The following is a 6,100-nucleotide window of genomic DNA, read 5'->3' as shown; positions in this document are numbered from 1 at the left end:
TCCTTTGATTCACTAATTGCCAAAGTCAATACTGCTTTGTAATAAATCACGAATAAATGCTTAATAAAATAACGTTAAGTCTGTGTGAGGGCAGTAGACAGAAACAGAGGAAAAAGTATTCTGGCTTTTCACAATCCTCCCTGTTTATCCAGGCTTGGACCGGCACTAGATGTACACCGGCATGTGACCCCCTTGTGGCTGGATCAGAGAAGTATGTAAGTGTGGCAATGGTGATGTATGAGGCTGACAGATGAGGACAGGCAGGAGTCTCTGTGGACTGTGATGTTTGCAGATAATATTGTGATCTGTAGTGAGAGTAGCGAGCCGGTGGAAGAGAGCCTGGAGAGACGAAGGTATGCTCTGGAGAGAAGTGGAGGTGTGTAGACGCACAGCAGAATACATGTGTTTGAATTGTGAATGTCTAAGGAGTAGAGATAGTGCGGGTAGATGAGTTTAAATAACTTGGGTCAGCTATCTAAAGCAAAGGACACTGCACGAGAGAGAGGAAAAAGAGAGTGCAGGCAGGGTGAAGTGGGTGGAGAGGAGTGTCAGGGGTGATTTGTTACAGAAGGACACCAAGCAAGAGTGAAAGGGAAGATTTACAAGATGGTAGTGAGATCCACTATAATGTATGGTTTGGAAATGATGGCACGGACAAAAAGACATGGTGCTGACGTGGAAGTGGCAGAGTTGAAGATCTCATCATTTTAATTGAGATTGAGCAGGATGGAAGTTTAAAAATGAGTATATCAGAGGGGGGTAAAAGACACAAAGTTAGAGGTGAGGCTGTTGTGGCTTGGACACGTGCAAAGGAAGGATAGTGAATATATTAGACAAAGTATGTTGGAGAAGGAGCTGCCAGGGAGGAGGACAAGGGAAAGACCACAGAGAGATTCATGGATCTAGTGAAGGAGGAAATGCAGATGGTTGATGTGACAAAAGAGGATGCTACTATTTCATGTCAAGATTATGGCTGTGAAAAATGTCTGCTGCAGAACATGAATTACAGGTGTAAAGAACAGATTAATAAGGTCCAAATATGCTTTAATTGGAGGGAAATGATAAAGAAGGTAGCTAATTCCTGCCAAAAGCAAAACATTCCAGCAGTCAGTGTATTCACATTATGCAACTGTGTGAAAAAAGTGATATGTAGCAGTCTTGAGTCACAGCTCACTTTTTTACATGTTGCTAGAAAAATGAAAATAGGTGCACTGATTTATTGAAACATGCACATATACAATGAAATAGAGTTGTAAAAAAACATCAATCCATACTAAACATTAAAATTGAATTAAGATGCTGTTGCAAATGAATATTGTAATTAGTAGTTAAGTAGTTTCATATCACTTTAGGAGGAATTTCAAAGGTCAGTAAAGCTCCTGTTTCAGCAATATCAAGTATTAACTAAATAAAATGTTAACTTGGTCTGTGCACAAGGTAATGTTAGCTGTTTATTAGCAATCACCCACATTAGCCATCCATTATCATCAACATAGCACCTAGCTCACTGAGGGTCATGGATGGAATATTGAGCTGTGGCATAGCGGATTGTGGACACATGGAGAACCAGGGGAACCAATCCGAGTAAATAAAGATTTAAATCTGGAGCAGAGCAGAAGAATCAGATGGTTTCAAGCCTGAAAAGTAGAGCTGAGAATGTAAAAGCTGCAAAAATGAGGCAGAGCGGTGCGAATGGTGCTGAGAGGCAGGCATGGGAAGCTGCAGGCAGATGTGAAAAAGGTGATAAACTTTAACCTTTCTACAGTAATTTATTAAAACATATTTTTGTTTTATTGTAGCCAGCTGTGTGGTCAGTTTTAAAATACAGGCAGTGATCGGTTCAAATATTTCACAGTGAGCGCTCTGTTATTTATATCTCCTTATTTTAGCATAACTAATACCACACTCTATCCAAAGTTCATTTTTAATTTTTCTCTAGGGCTCTTTTTCTACAGCAATTAAATGATTTAGATGTATTGAGGAATTGTGCTGTTGTGCCCTTTGCTTATTAGTCGGTTATAAAAATATATTTTACCTTTGGGATCTGTAATGAAAAAATGATGATGTGTAAAATGAGCTTAACTTAATCGTAACATACTTATTTTGTTAAATCTAATTTACAATTGGGAAAATTAGTTGAAAATGAAAGTAAAAAGTTAATTAAGTTACCTTGCATGTCTTTTTTGTGTCATGTATGGCTGGGGCAGGCAGGAAGTGGACCCAAATGCAGACACTCGTGCATGAAAAATAAACTTTATATTATTTTCAGCTTTATTTTTTGCTGGAGGAACATCCTTCATAGCATAAACTCATAATATATATTCATCACTTCACAAGTATATTTCTTGTGTAATTTGGAGCACCTCAGCCTTTTTTCTCCCTGTCTCTGTTCTTAAGATTGGGTTCTTGACAGCCACCTTTCCACTGAAATCAGGTTTCAGGGAACAGTCGATGGATCTGCTGAAGGGCTGGATGGATCTCTCAGGTATTTAGTATGTAGGTATTTCCACAATGGTAAACTGACTGGTACTTAAATAGCCTCTTTCTACTCAGTTGAGCACTCAAAGTGTGTTCTCGTAGAAGTCTCATTCACCCGGTCCCACAATCATCAGTTTTATATGTGTCTAAGCACGTTCTAATATTCACTATATTCTAATACTCCAATGAATGCATCGGGAGGTACTGGAACAGTGGGTTACTTGGACTGGAGAAGTCAGAGACTGATTGACTTGGTAGTCGGCCTGCTACAGCTGCAATTTAGGACTAAAAGGATCAATGCAACTTCAATTTTAAGTTTCAATCATTTGAATCTCTCATTTGGAAAAATATTTTTCCCATACCCAGAAAACAACTCAGATTTTCTTAATATACATGTAGCCTGTAACTGCAGCTCAGTTTATATATCACAGTCTGAGTGTAGACTGTACTTAATAACAGGTGGCAATCTTTCACACATTCTCCAGGTGCGTTATTTTTATTTTTCCAGTCAGACGTGTTTGTAATGCAACCTAGAGGTTCAACACAAAAAAACACTTTCTTACCAGCATGCAAAAAAATGAGGATAAACCATTTCTTCCGAGCTCCAGGAACCCAGGAACAGACTGTGAAAGGTATCTTTTATTTATGGACAGTGTTGGTGTGATACATAAATAATTTCTTCGACAGGGTGTTGGGGTGCTCGTGGTGCCAATCCCAGACGGGGCTGATTTGCAATTTAGGTGTGGCACTGAAGGCCAGAAGTGCTGGATCTGACTCTGAAGAAAACAGTAGAAGACAAGTGCTGTGATCATGTTTGACACTGAAAAAGATTGCAATCTGTAGCAAAGATTGTATCGAAGTGAGGGGGGACTTCAGATTGATTTAAGCAAAATTTTCTGTAAGGTTTCTTTTAATCTCTACAACATGACGCTGCTCTGCTTAAATCTGTCTATGCTTTTCAAGCAAATAAGAAATATTTTGTAATTATTTCCCCTTAGTGAGACAACTATTATAGCACAAGTGTCCAACAACACAAGGACTGATATCAAAACATTTTGAACAATAATATTAATCCCATGTTCCACAAAATAGTTAAAGAGTAAAAGGACTTCCATATTTAAAAACAGAGTAAATGGGTATTTCGAGGTTTCTTCAGCAGGGGCAGCTTAACTTCCTCTTTGTTTTGTCTATTGATTCCAGCGTACTCTAGCTCTCTGTGCCAAGCCAGCAAACCACCCACCAGCTGTCCTTGCAATGTCAGGAATGTGAATAGCAGTTTGATAAAGCCACATATGGCATGCTGCTCCAACCTCTCCATAAGTGCCATTCCTGATGTGGTGTCACATAAATGAAGTCGATAAACATTGATCAGGATGGAGGGGGTGGAAAGTCCTATAGATGCTGGTGAGTCAGTGTACACATAAGCGCACAGGTGATGCAGGTTTGCAAGTATGCTTCTTTCAGGCTGTCACATAAGGTGTTAAACCTCTTTATGCTGGCTCAAAAAGTAAATATCTAAAAGTGCTAAATTACGCTGCTCAATTCTGGCACCAAAACAACATTACTGCCATTTATCTGTTTAATAAATGCTCTTATTTTTTATTCAAAACACCTGACTTGTGCTCTGCTAATATGTGAATACAGTAGCTGTGTTAAAACAGCAGATATCTCCTTGCAGAGGTTTTCTGCACCTACATTGTCTTTTTATTATTATTATTTTTTATTACATGGTCTTATTCCTCATGGTGGCATTTAGACGAACCCAATTTTGAAGTAAAATCATTTTAAACAGGACTGTTGTAATGAAAAGATTTACTTGAAAGGATCAAGACTGTCCGCTCACTGGTTCCTCTAAAGAGTCCACAATGAAAATTTTATGCTACTGAACTACAGAAGGAATTATTTTAAGACAGTTATGAGAGATGTGGTGTCCCTTATTTACTAGGCTCACTAACTGATGGTTAAACCTGACTACTTGACACTTAATATTACTGTACTTAAGTTCAAATCAAAAGTTTATCCTAAAAATGATTAAAGTTTAAAGTTTATTAAGATAATGTACAAAAAATGCCTTTAGTTTGATGTGTCTAAAGAAGAGTCGCTTTAACTTTTTTCTTTTCAAATGGCATTTGCAAAACAAACAAATAAAACTATGAACAACGCAATTGTAAGTAAGTCAGTAAGCGTAACTCAATAAATGAAACGATAAGTTAGTAAGTGAATAAATAAAACAACTTTCACCGCAATGGATAAAGTTGCTTTAGTGCTGCATGAACAAGACATCCTCTCATCCTTTCTTTTGTTACAGCGACAGCTGAACCAGCAGTTGAAGCTTGCTAAGCGACAGGGTCAAGGACGAGTTCATGTTGCAAACAGAATGGAGTTTATCAATATTCAAATATTTAGACAAATTTGATAGGTTTATGGATAACAAAGTGCAGATCATTAATACGATCTGTAATGCCGATTGACAGAAAAGTGGAGATTTCTGGTGGAACAGCACCAGTTCTATTGCTGGGTATTTTAGAGCTGAATATGGATATTGGTTTGCTCAGTGCTCCAGTCATGTTGCTGAGCCTCTTCTTTCCTCGATATTGAATACCCCTTGTCTTACGTTATGTAACCTTCTGTTGGTGCCACCAGTGCTGACAGTGGCAGAACACAAGGACTGTACATGTCTAAAAATGTCCTCCTAATACCCCCTCCTGAGTCTTAGATGTGAAAGTAAAAAGGACAAGGCGTTGCTGTGACATAAAACAGTAGGGAGCAGAGCTAGTGGAGGAAAAAAAAACTTTCTTTCTCTCTGTGGTCTAAATTCTGGTGACCGAAAAATCATCATACTTTACAAAATCATCCCAGTTATTCAACTTCCACTGTTGCCACCAATAAGTTAGTAAAAATTCTTGAATAAAAATATCTACCTTCCACCTTTATTTTTGTTCTCTCCAAAGACAGATAAACTAGTGAGAAAAACATATTGATATTACCATTAAAATATGTCAGTGCTAAGCAGACTGTTTCCTTGTGAATCTCATTGCAAGAGTGTTGGAGCAGCTTTTGAGTTGGAGCAATGCTCCCTATCCAGTCATTCATCAGTATTTAAGGGCAAGAGACTTGGATTTAACCTTAAAACATTTTAGTGGCAATAGCTAAATACAGCCCAAAGCTAAGAGAAAGGGTCATAAAGCACTAGTTTTATTGCACTAACATGTCATAAAGGTAATTTTCTTTTCTACACACACACTGCTCTAAAAACTTCTTTTCCTTGAACTATAACCACAGCCTCAAGTGGACCACTTCACATTCTCCAAAGCCAGTTCGGAGACAGGAACCTTGAAGCAAAGTATTAAATCACTGAAGGCGATATAATGCTGGACAGATGAAGTTGCTGCTGTATTTAGGATAACAGTGTAGTTATTTGCCAATTTACTCACACATCCTAAAGAGCTGAGCACAATCCCCTTACTGCAGAGACACATATGAAGTCTTCTGTTCTCACATGGTGAATATAACAATGGAGCCAACTTTACCATTAAATGTATTAGTCATTCCGGATGAAAAATGGATAGTCATTTCTAGCTAATTATAATAGCACCTTTTACCAAATAGATTTTATTAGCTA

Source organism: Maylandia zebra, linkage group LG18 (assembly GCF_041146795.1).
Source record: "Maylandia zebra isolate NMK-2024a linkage group LG18, Mzebra_GT3a, whole genome shotgun sequence".
Classification (NCBI taxonomy): domain Eukaryota; kingdom Metazoa; phylum Chordata; class Actinopteri; order Cichliformes; family Cichlidae; genus Maylandia; species Maylandia zebra.
The sequence above is the reverse complement of the archived record's forward strand: the minus strand, read 5'-3'. Positions refer to the sequence as shown.